The sequence below is a fragment of the Sarcophilus harrisii genome, chromosome 1 (genome assembly GCF_902635505.1).
Source record: "Sarcophilus harrisii chromosome 1, mSarHar1.11, whole genome shotgun sequence".
NCBI lineage: Eukaryota > Metazoa > Chordata > Mammalia > Dasyuromorphia > Dasyuridae > Sarcophilus > Sarcophilus harrisii.
In genome coordinates, this window is record NC_045426.1 from 555,407,310 (window position 1) to 555,424,091 (window position 16,782).

General features: G+C 35.2%; 1 long non-coding RNA gene across 3 annotated transcripts in view; it reads right to left on the bottom strand.

Moving 5' to 3' along the window:
* Positions 1-2,136: 2,136 nt before the first annotated feature.
* The window catches only part of LOC116420644, a 40,196-nt gene continuing 25,550 nt past the window's right edge, over positions 2,137-16,782 (bottom strand). The window contains exons 2-4 of one of the 3 annotated variants that reach the window (XR_004231026.1): positions 4,897-4,992; positions 4,592-4,759; positions 2,137-2,363 (exon numbers count right to left, since the gene is read on the bottom strand). This is a non-coding gene — a long non-coding RNA (uncharacterized LOC116420644). The remainder of the gene's footprint in view (positions 2,364-4,591; positions 4,760-4,896; positions 4,993-16,782) is intronic. The other 2 variants (XR_004231027.1, XR_004231025.1) reach the window with 2 other exon arrangements.

Below are 16,782 nucleotides of genomic sequence, written 5' to 3' on the forward strand. Positions count from 1 at the left end.
TATAGGTATGCTTTTCCATAAGCATGAATGCAACACCTATATTGCCTGCAAAAGAAAAGGCATGTGTCTGAGAACTGAGCTGATCTAATGATTGAATTGAAATAGAAGATGACCTGATGCCACAGTTTTTTTTACTAAAGAAATCTCCAGGTCAAATTTGTGAAGTTTAAGAATTTAGAGACCTTACTCAGATTCGTTCCATGCAATACATCAGTGCTCATGCCCAAAGCGTGACCAGCAAGCAATCAACATCTTATAGCAAACTATCCAGCTGCTAAATTTCATGACAAACTAATTATTCATTTAGCAGAATGTAACAAGTTAATTCTTCTGCAAGGGGGAATCAGTTAGCTCATCTCCTGCTGTGCTTAATGAGGACTGAGATGGGAAGCTGAAAAAAAGGGGGGAGGAGGTAGATAAGGTGGGCAGGTGCAAGATCCTGAAGAAGTCTAAGGGGCTTGATCTCCTAAGTGCAACTTTCCTTCTGGATCCCTAGCTTGTAATCCCAGTACCTTGCACATAATAGGCATTTGATAAGTAAATGTATGTTGCATTGACTTGACTATTTTCATTCTGCTTTGATATCCTCATCTTGCTCAGATTTTTTGTCAACAGATCTGCTCCTACACAGAGTTTGACTGGGCACAGCCCTCAGATTCCGCGTCCTCCATTCTTCCTCCCATCTGGAAAAGTGAGATAGGGTAAAATCCCATTTGGGCATAGCACCATTTGCTGGCTAGTAAAAGGGATTTAAATGCTGTTTATGAGCCTTTTGTTTCATTGTTTAAAGGTTTTGTATGTCCTAATTCATTTTAAAGGAGGGACAATGATATTTTCTTTCATTATTTGTCAAACTGAAGAGTATTTTTTCAATAAAACTTTAAGTGTAAATTGCCAACTTCGGATTTTTATCCTATAAAATCTAATTGGCAGAATGACTTTGGATTCCAATCCATTCCATGAAAATGAGATTTTACTGAAGTAATGATATATTTCATACTTACAGAATAAGACGTGAAAGAAAATGTTCCCTGTGGAGACCAGTGGAGCATGCTCCCTTATAAAGAAGAACCTCAACTCCTTAAAAAGTACACTCAAACTAGAAAATGATATATAGATTGCCTATAGTACTTTAAGGTTTGCAATGTACATTGTATATATTATCTCATTTTATCCTTATAAGAGCTTATCAATTAATAAATATTTATTAGGCCCCTTCTACATTTAAATGCTGTGCTAAGCACAGAAGATACAAAAAGAGACAAAAGCCTGTCCCTGCCCTCAAAAAGGTTGCAATCTTGATGGACTTGATTTTTCAATATGTGGTTATTCAAAGCAATTCCAATAAACTTGTGATGGAAAGTGCCATCCACATGCTGAGAGAGAACTATGGAAACTGAATATGGATCAAAGCATAGTTTTCACCTTTTTGTTGTTTGCTTGTGTCTTTTTCTTTCTTGTAGTGTTTTCCCTTTTGATCTGATTTTTCTTGCGCAGTATGACGAATATAGAAATATGTTTAGAATTGCATATGTTTAACCTCTACAAGATTGCTTGCTGTTTAGGGGGGAGGGGAAAAGGAAAAAAAAATTTGGAGCACAAGATTTTACAAAGGTGAATGTTGAAAACTATCTTTGCATGTATTTGGAAAAATAAAGAACCATTAAAAATAAAATTTTATTGACTATTTTTTTAAAAAAGAGGTTACAATCTAATGATAATTACACAACTATTTTTATTCCCATTTTATAGATAAAGAAACCTATGCTCAGAGGGGTAGTGATTTGCTCCTAGTCACAGAGCTGGTAGGTATCAAAGGCAAGATTTGAACTCAGATCTCTCCAAATTCAAGTCCAGTGATCTTTCCAATGTCATAAAGATAGAAATAAAACTGTCCTCTGGTAAAGCATTACACTATTTATTTAAGAGGTTTGTGATGAATGTCAGATAAGATAATGTTTATTAATCACTTTATAAATCTTAAAACATCATATAAATGTGGGCTATAACTATCTCCACAAATGGCTCTAATTCTCATTGGAAAATTCTAACAAGTCAATCCAAATATCATATGACTATCCAAAGAATGAGTTGAAAAATATAGGAAATTAAATATACAAGAACTATAATACACAGTGAAACAGATATGTGGAAGCTTTAATATGTGATCAAGGCTCTGGGAGAAAATATCTCAATTTTATATTAAGGATATTCCCAATTCAAAGTTCAGGCTTTTGCAAATTTGTCAAAGAAAGCCATGCTTGGGTTTCAGAGGAATGGAAAAATCTGGAAATGTTCTTCCAGTATATTAAATCCAGCTCAAACTGACTCATCAAGCCTTGTTGAAGGATTTTATTGAATGTCTAGAAAAGAAAATGAAGGAAAAAATGTTAGTAATACAGATTAAAGTTAAAAGTGTGTTTTACAAAATATCTTTTTTCAGAAAGCTGGTTAATAAATATTTACCAGCATATCATCCCATTCTATTGGCCCTTTTACTTACAATTTAAGGCAATAAATATGTATTAAAGTATCTACTAAGGACTAAAGAAGGTAGTTATTTTTTCTCCATAACCATCTTCTTTTAATAATGGACTTAGAACTAGAAGGAATAATGGAGACCAATCCCCTCATTTTAAAGATAAAGAAACGAAGGTCCATAGAAACATATGACTTATCTAAGATCACTGAGTTAGTAAGTGACAGAGATGAGATTTTAAACACAAGTATCTGATCTCAAACTCATCCCTCTGGCCAATGCACCAAGTTGTGGTCCCTAAAATTGTGAGTAAAAGAGAAGGTCACAGATGCATGTAAGTCACTTATAATTCTAAGTTATCCAAAAGCAAAAGCTAAAAGCCTGGAGCCATAAACTGCACTACAGGAGACTGCCTACCACTCTAAGATGATAGGAGACATCTGAAAAGCAGAACCAGAGAAACAAGGCAGCCACCTTACAAGATAAAGAGAGCGCAGCAAATTTAATGGCTGATATTTTTATTGATTAAACTTCTGGTTAAATTTAAAGTAATTGTATTTGGTGGTAGTTCACTGTGCAGTACATTCTCTCCCCAAACCTCACATCACATTTGGCTCACCTCGTGACAAACACACAGTTGTGCAGACAATATTAACCAAGTCTGTGCTATAACATAAATATAAGTCACTGTTCTTTTCTCTGTGTGTGTGGCAGACATTGCCTGGTGGCTAGAATCATACAGACTGGTGTTAACATCCAATAAAAAAAATGAGAAAGAGATAGGGAAAATTCTTTTAAATAAGAAAAATCTTTTTTATGTTTGCATCTATGAAATAGCAATATTTTTCACTTAAATAAAATGAATTACAGTACATGATAATGGGAATAAGACTGGGCATAAATGAAATATGAGAAAATGTGTTATAAATCTCTCTTTATTGTTAGCAGGGTGAGGCTTTAAAAATGCAGTTTTGTATCCTAACATACAGGGATCATCTTACCATCTATTACATGTTTAAAAATGGGAAATGAGGAAGAGTAAGTAAGGAGAGAGCAGTGCTGCAAGTCATAATGCATAATATATCATTCCTTGGAATTCAACAGATACTCAGGGTCTCCTCTGTGCCCAGCTATGGAATTAAAGTGGAATTAAACATTTCCCTAAAAACATGCAAGAGCTGGGGAGGGATTAAGTATTGCACAATCATTTAGAAAAGTAAAATTATTTAAGTAAACTTCCTCTTGAGCAGAGTATAAACTGTCATAATAATAGTAGTTACATTTATATATCAAAACAAAAGCAACCATCTAAGAAGTCTAATTTTAGAGTCTAAAAAGACACACACACACACACACACACACACACACAATATCTTTCTAGCCTGTAACTAATGCCTAAGATTCTACTGTTCAGAATTTTCTTTTAAGATTCAAATAATTATTGAGTCCATATTGATGCGAGTATAGCTTCTAGGGGAAACAGCAGTAAGGAGGTCCCCCCCCCACCTTGGAGTGCTTCTGTTCTGACAATCTGTCCTTCAAATGATTGTAAAAGTCTTGTGGCGTAAGAATATAATCGTATTTCTTCCCTTAGACTTTAGGGAAGATTTATCAGTGATCCTGAGACCCTCTAACTTTGGAATGCTATTGTTCTGACAATCTGTCAGATTCTGGAGTCTTCTGGCCATGGAGTAGTCCTGCAAACATTGCTGACTGACAGATGAATGTTCTGTTGGTCAGTGGTGGCCAGGTTCCTGGGAGAGTGGTGAGTGGACCACTCCTCAGACCTACCTGAAAGCCATCAAATTGACAGATAGCTCTGGATGAAGCTCTGGTCTAATTGTCTCATATGTCTTCTTGCTCTTGATTCTTTACTAAATTCTTTTAGAACTTAGCCTGCTTCAATTGGCATTACAATTACAATAAACTTTGCCCCTTGTCTTGGATATGGGTTCAAGCCTGCAAATTCTTTTGAGACATCTCATAACATCAGTCTGCAAGCCCAACCTTTTAAGGTTCCTTCTGAACCTTAACAATATGAATTGTTAAACACTTATTATGAGCCAATCACTGAAGACACAAAGACAAAAATGAATTCACCAAGAAACCTACATTCTAGAGAGGGAGATAACATACTTCTGTAAAGGTAAACAGGCCAATAATTGATGTTTGGTGAACCTGCTTCTGGAAATACTCAATGATTTGGAGTGAAGGAGTCACTTCACTTCAGATTCTCCAATTCAGTGCATAGTTGGGTATCCTCTGTTTGTTGTCTGCTTACTGTGACATAAAGAAATGGGTTTTTTTGGTTAGCTCACTGCACCAGAACTAAGAAGTTACAAAGATGCTGAATAAGAAATCAGTTTATTTTCATTTCTGTACCAAGGAAAGAAGACACCTATAGGAGGCAAACTTACCCCAGCAAAAGGCTTGCCTAGGCTGCCACATGCTCCCCTGTGTAGGACATTCATTCCTCCATCAGCCCTCTGGCACTTGGAAAGTGATCTTTATACCTTACAGGGAAAGAGCAATTTATTTCTATTGGAGTTTAAATAGGCACTATGGGTTTCAGCTCAACAGCCAACCAAAAGCCTTTTTCTTCAATTTCACAATAAGTGGGAAGGAAAAAGTAATGGAATACCTTCTTTCTAATTAATTTATTTATTTAATATTTTCCCCAGTTACATCCAAAACAATTTTTACATTTGTTTTTAAGATTTTTAAGTAATGCAAAACAAGAATACCTTCTTTCTGAAGAGGATAGTTAGCCACCTCCATTTCATACCAATAGAGTCACTAAACATTCACATTGGGTCCCCTGTGAATTCTCCCAAGCCCTAATTGGCCAGTCTCCATATACATATAAATATAAATAAACTAAATGTATAAAAAATAAAGAATTTGAGCAGCGGAAGAAACTAGGGGGAATTAGGAAATGGGCATTTGACCTGAGTTTTGAAAGAAACTAGGATTTTAAGAGGGAGAGATGAGAAGGGAGTATGTTATAGGGAGAACAAGAAAGACAATTTGTCTGGACCATATAGACTATGTGAAGGGGAGTAATATATAAGAAACTTACAAAGCTAGCTTGTGCTCAGCTTAAAATGTCAAAATTAGGAGGATATTATTTTCCCAATAGCAATGTAAAAAAACAAACAAACAAAACAAGTGTAAAACTCAACTACTCTGTGGAAGTCATCCATTTACACCTCAATGGGAAGAAGTGTTTGGTCCTTTCCTAAAAGCAGGTTTTAATTGGAGAAAAGGAAAAGATGTGAAGTCACTGAGTGCTTGTTTTATGTAGAGGGGGAAGCTTTAAGGGAGGAAAAGTCCAGAAGAAAGTATGAGTGGCTGAAAACAAACCAGCTCCTTCATAATTTCGCCAAAAGCAAGTCCTGTTCATGAAAGAACCACTGATTCCTAAATAATTTTCCAAAGTATTCAGAAATGTGTAATTCAGGTCACTAAGCACCAAACATTTCCTTCAGTGATGTTTAAAATCATGAATAAAGGGTTTTTTCCCAGCATCTCTAATCCAGTAAAAAAAAAAAAAAAAAAAAAGAAAAAGAAAAAGAAAAAGAAAAATGACAGAAACCAGTGGGGAAAAATAAGATTGAGAGGCTACTTCTTGTGATATTAAATTATCTTCTCATTTTATTCCTTCTTCAATCTTTTCTTTCTTTCTGAAGTTCCCAATGATATTTCTTTTAATTTTTCTGTACCATAGGATTTAAATCTAAAAGGGTCCTTAGTAATGATCTGGTTCAAATCTCCTAATTTTAACAGAGGAGAACATGACTCAGTAATGACCAAAGTCTCAATGATAGCAACATCATGGCTAAACCTTGACACCAAACAATGCTCCAGTTTCTCATCTAGTTCTTTCTCCTGAACTTTATGACCTATCTTTGTTCACAGAGGTTTCCCCTAGCTACTCTTTCATTTATTGTTCATCAGAGCTCAATGAAGGGAAAAAATGGTATCTGTCCCAATCCAGAAGAAACTCTAATGATAAGTTGTGAAAAAGGAGCCATCTTGCCTTGTCCAAGAAAGTTTCTTCTACCAGTGAAATAAAGGGTTTAGTATTTTACTGGACACATCCAACTCTGGATTTTTTTTAATAGCAATGGTATACAACTAAGTAATATGTAGTTATAATATATTTGAGGAGGTCTTTTGGCTCAACATCTTTAATTTTTAACTTGTGCTACTTATTATTGACCTGGGTCTTCTGTCTCTCCTCCTATGTGTTCTGGACCTGTAGGAAGAAGGACAAATCCTCTAACATTTCAATATATCCTTCAAACAAAATTAAGTCTTTAGTCACTTGCACTCACTTTTTATTCTGTGGTCTCATTGTCCAGTGCTAGGCTGTATATCAGTCATACCCTAATAAAATGATATGCATGCTGTGTACGTCATTAAGATAGAACCAGACCCTCAGGGACTATTCACAAGATAAGGTAAGCTTTCCTGTCTTGCTATTTCCTTAACAAGCTAAGGCTAGAGGACAAGAACACAGGAGAAAGAGGGTTTGTTTATTGGAAAAGGAACTGTTACTTGAATGACATGATATGAATGCACTTACTGTTAGAAACAATAACCACTGGGGCAATCACCCTGCAATTATGGACCAGACTATACTGTACAATACAGTAAATTATAAACTGCCTCAAGCATCTCAGACTAAAGTTGTTGCTATCAGTATTAAATGTGCTAGCTCTGCCCCTTGTGCTGTCACCAAACATTTCCTTTCTGTGCTGTGAGGGCTTGAAACCTAACTGTAACTTATTAAAACTATAGATAATTCCCAAACCCCAACTTAGGTCTTAACTTCAACCTTCTCCCCTATCAAATTGGTTTTGGAGTGTTTTTTTTTTTTCCTTTGTTTGCTTCTAAAGGGGGATTATACATTGATCATTTTGAAGTTGTGGACCTTTAGACCTGAGAAGTTTATTATCTTGCCCAAGGTCACAAAGAAAGTAATAGCAGACCAGGATTCAAACCCAGGCCCTTTAATTTTAGAACAATACCATCCCATCTCTACTTAAATAGGGCCTCCGCTACCGTCCTATTTCAAATCTTCCCTAGAGATATTGAGGTGACTCTGGGTTCTCAGGGACGATTCCAACAAAGAAAAAGGTCTGGAAAGTCACAGAAAGCTGAAAATACTGAAAGTCTAAGCCCAGAAATGAAATGTCCTCAGTGGTCTATCCTAGTTCATCTTGGAAAGAGATGGGTACTGGGTCCAGATTTTCTTTTAAATTATTTTCATAAATTTCTTCAATCATTTGATCCTTTGTTTATTCATTGATTCATTTGTTTGTTCCCATAATAGCTCAGAAACTAGACTTACTAAGGTACTGAGGACTTAGGAAGTATACCAGTAGATAAAACCACAGATCTTTTGAAGTTGAAGAAGCTAAAAGGAGAGTAATCTGTCAGATCTGAGGCTCACTTTTCTTTTGGAAGAAGCTGTAATAAATAGTTGAAACAGACAAAAAAGTAGGTAAAGAGAAGGAAGAGGAAAAATTAGATATTTGGATAATCTAGTAACAGATTAATCAGTCCTTTATCATCTCAAGTTAGCATGTACATAACAAGACAGAAATGAGGGCACATCAGAGGGAAAAAAGGAAATTGATGTATTATTAGCTTGACTCTCTCCTTTTGCTAAGCTCAGACAATCATATTCATTATCTCACTCACCCTCTCCTTAACAGTATGGGTTTGATTGCAGTCTTGCCTACAGGTAAATCTCCATCAAAATTATATCCGTCAGTTAGTTCTCAATTTTATAAACTATACAGGCCAGGGGGAGCTGGAAGGGAGAGGATCATTTCCTATTCTCTAACAACAATGTTCTGATTTTCTGAATTCTGGGAGAAAAGAAAGTTCTTAATTCACAGTCCCATACTGACCTCAGCTGGTCAGTTAACAGAAAACAGCCTGAGCAAATAACTGATCAAAATGAGTTATTTTCTAACTGTTCTTTAAATGATTTGCGCCACAGAGTGCATGCTTTATAATTTAGAATTCACTTTCTTTACAACACCTCTGGGAGGCAGGTAGCACTAATATACTAGCCCCATTTGAAAGATGGAAACTGAAGTTCATAGAGGTTATGTATGCATTTTTATTCATTCATTGCACTGTCCTGGGCACCAGGGGATGCAGAAGTGGAAAAATGACCCAGTCTCTAAGAAATTTTGATTGTGAATGATATAAAGAAATATGGCAAGATTTATATGAATTGACATAGTAAAATCAGCAAAACCAGAAAAAGTCTAAAATATAACTATATGCAAATAAGGAAGGTTTTGAGGGTTCTGTCTCCACCCCATCCTAGCTCAGATGAGGAACACAGGATATGATCAAAATATGGTGAGCTTGCATTATCAGTTAGCTAGAATAAGGAATGTGTAAAGTAGATTAGAGTGAAATAAATCTGGGAAAGAAGGCCAAACAATGGAAGGCCATAAATGCCTTATCCAAAGTCCTAGGATATCTATTTATAACTATTCCAGAGGACCAAAGAAGAATCATGTTACCTATCTCCCGACAAAGAAGTGTCCTGAATGTGACATACATTTTTGGGACATGATCGATGTGGGAATTGTTTGTGTTTATGACTATGTATATTTGTTATAAAGACTGTGGAGGAAGGAGGATTTTCCCCATTGAAGGGGCAGAAGTTGGAAACAGAGAAAATAAATGCTTATTCATTAAATTTTTAAGTTTGAAAAAAAGAAAGAACAGTAGGCATAAAAGTTTAAAATCGAATACAGGTCTTCTTTCCTCTAAGCCCAATTTTTTCCTACCATACCCATTACCTTACCTTTCTGACACACAAGTGCCACTTATCTCCTAGAAAACTATACAAGCTGCTATATGAATATCTGGAAGTGAATACCTGGAAGATGTAAGATCAAATAGGCTCAGACCTATTAACTAAAGGAGTCTGGCATCCAATCTGTCGTTGTTGTTATTTATCAGTCCATTGATAAATACTGACTGAATGCCTAATATGCACTCTGCAGTATGGGAATATAGAAGTGCAAGAAACTTCCTTGAGAATCTTTCAAATCAATAGGGGAATTGAGATTAGCACACGAAAACCAGTTAGAAAATAATTTGAAAATACATATAGTTAAATGTTGAACTGTGATTACTCAAATATAAATGCTAGCCAAGCAGACAGAAAATATTGGCTGGAATCATCAAGAAAAGCTTCATAAAACAAGTGAAGCTTGAGTGAAGCTTTTAAGAAAGGGTAGAAGGGCAGCTAGATGATACAGTGGATGGAGTACCAGCCCTCAACTGAGGAGGACTTGAATTCAAATTCAGTCTCACTTATTAGCTGTGTGACCCTGGACAAGTCATTTAACCCTAATTGCTTCAATTCCATCCCCCAAAAATGTTAAAGAAAGAAAGAAAGAAAGAAAGAAAGAAAGAAAGAAAGAAAGAAAGAAAGAAAGAAAGAAAGAAAAGGTTGAATTTATTGGGTGTTGATTTTTAAATTTTGAACTTAACAAACATGAAATGTGATTGGAGTAGGGTTCTTTATTTTCCCACAAAGATTTCAAAATGGAAGAAAACTGAGACCCAGAAAGGTTAAGGAATTTGCTCAAGTACACAGTAAGTAACAAAGGCAAAATTTGAACTATATTCTATCTCTTCAAATCTACTGCTCGTTCTACTATGCCATGTTGGAATAAATCCAGAGTTAGTCATTGTTTTCTGTGAAGGAAAGGCTGTCCAGGAATTAGCTAGAAAAGCCTCGCTGAGGAACTGATTAGAAGGTATGGAACTGGGATGTGTGAGGAAGAGAGCTGTCCTTGTGTTCAAAGGGAGGCAGAACAGACATCTCTACTCTCTTCTCCTCCCACCCTTTTCCAATGAGACTTTGAGGAAGCTAGAAGTTGGAGCCAGAGACAATCATTCTTTTCTCTTCTGAGAGAGGGGACACAGGGCTAGAAATAGATCTAATTTCTCCCTTATAAATTGTAAATCTAAAATATATAATCAGTTTCCATCTAACTTCTGCTGCCTTTTTCATTTGGGAGGGGTGGTAAGGAGAACCTCAAGCTCTACATGTTAGGCTTGACCCCCTTTCCATCATATATCAATCACTTCAACAATTAACAATAGAGAATAACAATTAACATAGAGAATAAAAAAGAAATCCATTTTCAGTAACAAAACAAAAATCAGAGGTCTACACTGGGAAATTTCAGACCAAAAAAAAAAAATCCATGGAACTCTTCCATTGGTAATGAGAAAGCACAATTCAATTGAGTGTCTTAGATTTTACCTAAAAGGAAAATTCCTGAAGTCTCTAAAGCAGCAAGCAGGGAAGAGGGACATGTTGGACACTGCTTGAGTGTCCTGTCTCTTCCCAGAATCTTTTCTTTCAGCAGCTTGTGATGGGGTTGGCCTCTTCCACAATCTCTCTAGAAGTGAAAGCTAGATATCCCGGGAAGAAAACTACCATTGGCACAGCCCCAAAGAGCAATGACTTTCAAGAGTCTCAAAAAGGAATAAGTAAGACTGGAGCTCTCTGGCTTCTCACCAACTCCACCCAACCCCTCACCCACAACAGAACATTTATTTTCATCCATAAAGAGTGAATCCCACACTAAGGAAGGGAAAAGCAGAGAGTCTTGATTCTCTATGCGGTGGAGAAGGACATTACAAAATGGATAAGTAGTATGAAAAGGTAGAGTAGAAGAACCTTAAAAGCAAATTTCTAGAATTAGCCCTGTCCATATCCTTAATAAGAGGAATGTTGAACATAATCAGGAGCTTGCATCTACACTTGATAACAAGCTTGAATGAAGACACATCATTTTGTCTAGATAAACTAAGGCTAGGGCAGAAGGGAGTCTAAGATAATTCTCTGTTCCCAGGTAACATGATGTCACTTGTAGCCCCTCATAGAAAACCTACATATATATATATATATATATAATATACTGTGAGCACATTACTATATTGTCTTTAGTCTAAGAGAAATAACCAAATAAGCATCCTTTTCTTAATAAGGCTTATTTAGCTTTAGCTAGCCTTATTTAATAAAATGATTAAATTACCCAGAAACAGTCTCTCTAATCTTTTTAATCATCACAACAGAGAATATATGCAGGTACTAAGTAGCTGTGTCACCCTAAGCAAGTCACTTAACCCTAACTGCTTCACAAAAAACAAACACAAAACAAAGAATATATGGAATTATACAGTCAAGATAAGCAATATATTAGTGTAAAGAATTAGTAGATTTAGAATCCAGAGATATTGACTGGGTTCCAAACCTGGCCCTGACACTTAGCAGTGTGAACTTGGTCAATAAATTAGTCCACTAATATTTATCAAGTACTTATTACATGTCAGATACTGTACCCAATCACTTAACCATTCTATTCCTCAGCTTCCTCATCTATAAAATAGGAATAATAGTACTCGTACTTACCAAGCTATTGTGAAAAAAACTTTTGTAAATATTAAAGAACTATATAAATATAATTCAGTATTAAACTGATTGGGTGGATGTTCTGTTTTCCCACACTGTACTGTACTCTAATAAAATGCCTGTGAGGTAACCATGGGAGAAAGATTAATAAAAGTGTTTGGTTCAATTCTATATTCCACAGTTAAAATTAAAAACCACACTACTTAATGGTAAACTAGTAAAAAGTTTTTTTTCCCCAAAACCTTGCCCTTGGGTCAAATTTCCAAAATGGCTTCAATGTTTTTTTTAAATTTGCACATATGAGAGTAGAATGTTTGTCATTTTTAAATGCAAACTTAGAAACAGTTTTGAGAAAATGAATTCCCTAATGTTTTATTGCAATATAAACTTTCAAAAGGCATTAGGCATAATAAGACTAAATGGAATTCATGGATTCCATGTCTCATGAATGAATTTCAATTCACTGAATAGATCTGAGACCATATTAAAAATTAGGGCATTTTATGGATTCACAAGTTATAATTAGAACATGCCTGTGTTACAGTAAAGTAGTTTACAAAGTCTTCCATGGTGTTGTTGCAAATAATATGGAAATATGTGAACTAAATGAGTATCTTAAAAGGTGGATTCAGAACTGATTGAATGACTGATCCAAAGATCCAAAGAGTGGTGAATAATGAATCAAATCAACCTGCAAAGTTTATAATAAAATGTCCACTACCCTGACTTGTTAAACATTTTATCAATTAAAAGTACATGGTATTTTTCTAAATTAATTGATGGTCAGAAATAACATAAAGGTGGAAATAACCAGATCTTAAAGCAGAGCAATGAGCTAAACCAAATGAGAAGAAATTGAAAAGTAATCAATGGAAACTTCTATATTTGTGTTCAAAAAATTAATTCCACAGATTTAGGATAAGAGGAGACATGGCTAAGCAGCAGTTCACATGTCTAATAATATTTTACACTATTTATGGAAACATTGGGTCAAGAATGGGAGAAATATAGTCTTATTATGCTCATTCCTAGTCAAACCTCATCTAAAATTTTGTGTTTCGACCAGAGTCAGAACAAAAAGCATTCAATAGGCATGGAAGAGAGGCACATTTAAGTTAGCTATAAGAGAAAATGTCCTAAAACTTAGAGCTATCTAAAAGCAGAATGGATGCCTCAGTGGAGGTCTTCAAGTTGAAATTGCATATCTTCTTTTCAGAGATATTTCAGAGGTTATTACTGCTCAAGTGTCTGTACTAGACAAGCTATGAAGTCCCTTACCAGCCTGAAAATCTGTAAGTCTACAGTGACTCTGAATGATTCCATGTAGATATTAATGCAACATTCAAATTATCATAGTTTAAGAAACTGGACCATGACAAAAATAAAAACAGCAATGATCATAAAGAAATAAAATCAGTGTCTTCTTTACATGTTCCTTTTATTATATATTTAGAGTAACTTCCATTTTTGGATATAAGTTTGGTATATAATAACATTATTATATTGTAGCAGAAAGAAGAATAAAAATGTTAAACTAGTAAAAAATGTTATAAATTAAGCTGCTGTAAAGTTTGAAAATATGAGAAGGGACAGAGCCAAGATAGCAGAGCCAAGATAGGAGAGCAGGATGTTGCTTGAACCCTCCCCAGTTTCCTTCAGAAACAACACTAAATCAGTCCTCTAAAGGATTTTGGCGTAACAGAACCCACAAAATTCAGAGTGAAACAATTTTCCAGTTTAAAATCTAGAAGAAGGACTTCAGGAAAGGTCTATCTTATGAGTAAAAGGGGAGAGCAGCCAGAACAGGCATGATGTGAAGAATCTAGTGGGGACTCTTAGCCAAAGCCCAGACCAGCAGCCGGTGTCTCACTCCTGGCTCAGCAGGCTGTAGGCCATCTGTGAGACCTCCAACCCAAGCACAGAAAGCAAAATGAAAGCCTCAAATGCTGGCACAACAGGCAAGACAAGATCAGGCCAACCCAGCATAGAGGGAAAGCCTGTAGCACCTCTGGACACCAAGATGGAAAGCCAGCGAGGGACCCTTGTCCAAGCTTGGGACAGTTTCCTTTGTGTAGAGCAGAGATCAGCTTTTAAAAAAATGACAAAAAAAAAAAGCAAAAAGAGCCATAACCACAGAAAACTACCATGGCAACAGGTAACACAAACCCAGAAGAAGACAGTGATGGCAAAATGCTCATATGTGAAGCCTCAAAGGGAAATATGAATTGATCTCAACCTCAAAAGGTTCTCTTAGAAGAGCTCAAAAAGGATTTTTAAAATCAGGTAAGAGAGATAGAAGAAAAATTGAAGAAAGAAATGAGAACAATGAAAAAAAATTATAAGGAAAAAGTCAACAGGTTAGAAAAGAATTGACTTGAAGAAAATAACAACTTAAAAATTAGATTTTGCAAAATTGAAAAGAAGTTGATATATATATATATATATATATATATATATATATATATATATAAAATCACACACATATACCTGAGTATAGACATTTATCTTACCCTATAGGGAAGAAGGAGGGGAACGGGGCAAGAAAGTATTAAAGACTTAGAAACATTCTTGTTCAGTTGTTTCACTCATGTCTGAGTCTCTGTGATATTATTTGATGTCTCCTTTGCAAAGATACTAGAGTAGTTCACCACTTCCTTCTCCATTTCATTTTAGGTTAAATAACGTACTCAGGGTCCTACAATTAGTAGGTATCTGAGATGAAACTTGAACTCAAGTATTCCTGACTCTAAGCCCAACACTCTAACCACTGCACCACCTTGAAATGTTATAAATATTTGTATTAATGTATAAGTATGATATAAAGTAATTCAAGGATGATTTAACTAGTTTGTGATTATCCAAACACTTTGCTTATTAGTAGAAGAGAACAAGGACTTTTATTTTTGGTTTAAATTGTAATTGTGAAAATTAAATCACTTTCCTCTACAAGTGAAAACAAAAAAAAATGAATCTAGACATGATGTCATTTCTAAACTCACCACCATGCTTTTAAACTCAAGACTGGATAGACATCACCTCTCTAAGCCTCCTCTACCCTCTATTTGAAGAGCCAGAGAGAGGAAGAGCAAACTCCTCTCAATACTTTTCTAAACAGAGGGCAGAAATTGGACTCAGCTCACTCCACTTTGCTCCTGCTACACTGCCTGGTTTTAACTCCAAGGAACAAGATGCCTGCAGGTACCCCTCCCATGCTGATTTTCTGCCTACTTCTGTGTGTTATCTGCTGAGGATGCATTTAGTTTTGTGTGAAATGATTTTTATTTCATCCCCTATTTTATTCAAATCAGTAATCATCAATTTAGTATGATTCCATAGGGGTAGTGATTATTTTTGTTATACTTGTCAATTAATACACATTTAATTAGTCTAATCAATAATATTAATAGATATTTTACATATCTTTTATTTAGAGATATTTAGATAAAATAGATTCTTTTTTTATATTAGGCCCCCTAAAATTTTAAATTTCAACCAATTAGTTCACTTGCTTATTATAAAGCTTACTTATAAAATTTAATCACAGTGTGCTAGGGGACCTCCACCTTTTAATTTCATAAATGAGTGACCAAGGTCAGTATATGTAAAAGGACCTTCAAACCTCCATCCTTTTTGCCTAATCATAGTGACTAAGCCCAACATGGCAAAGATGACAATGATAAGGAAGGTCCCCAAATTAATTTTTGTCCCTCTACCCTTTGTCATCACCCTCTCTTGCCCGACATGAGGAAGTGACCATTCTATGACCACTTACTGTAAATAACTCTTGCCTTGCCCTTCCTCTGACTACAGATGCATCATCTCTAACCTTTTTGGAGAGTCAAGGCATAGGTCTAGAAAGTCAAGATATAGATCTATCAATGAATTTTTAGATATCATGATATATGTTGAACTTCAAGAAAGAGAACCTATGGTTAAAATCTAACTCTAGTATTTACTCACACAAGTGAGTACCTGGACAAATGACTCAACTTTTAAGGACTTCAATGTGCTCATCTCTAAAATTGGGGGTTGACTAAATGACCTCTGAGATTCCTTCTAGCCCTAAATCTATCATCCTATGCTCCTTTTTTGCTTTATGATTATATTTTAAATTATTTCACTATTTTTAAAATGAAATCTCAGCAAAGAGAGGAAGAAACAAAAGAAATAAAGACAAAATAAGTCGATTCATTTTTCTGATATGGGGGAAGGAGTGGAAGGTGTGGTTCTTAAAAATATTAGATAAACATTGCTTTGGATTACAACTCCCCACTGATCAACTACTATGGATAATCTACACTGAATCAACTATTACTGAATCAATAAGCATTTATTGAATGTCTACTATGTGTCCAAAATTGTGCTTTTCTACCACAGTAATAGCTAGCACTTTTATAGGACTGTAAGACTTGCAAAATGCTATCCATGTTATCTCACTTGATCTTGATACAAAATAAGTGCTATAATGTCCCCATTTTACACTTAAGGAAACTGAGCCAAACTTGCTCATACTCTTACAGCTAGTGTCTGCGATGGGATTTGAACTTGACTAGAATTCATATTATCCACCATACCACCTAGCTAACTAATGATCTTAACTAGTCTCAGAAAGATTGCAACAAATTCCAAGAAGTCCCTTTCTAGTTGTGAGTTTATCATATTGACTAACTTTACAAAAAAAAAATCTTACCCAATTGTGATTTACTTCATTTATAGAAAATTTCATTTTCACAACTCAAAATTTACTTTAAAAATTTTTAAGTTATTTATTCTATCTATAGAATGTCTAACTTTCACCTGATAATTGGTTTCTTTCATCTTCTTTTGCTTCCTC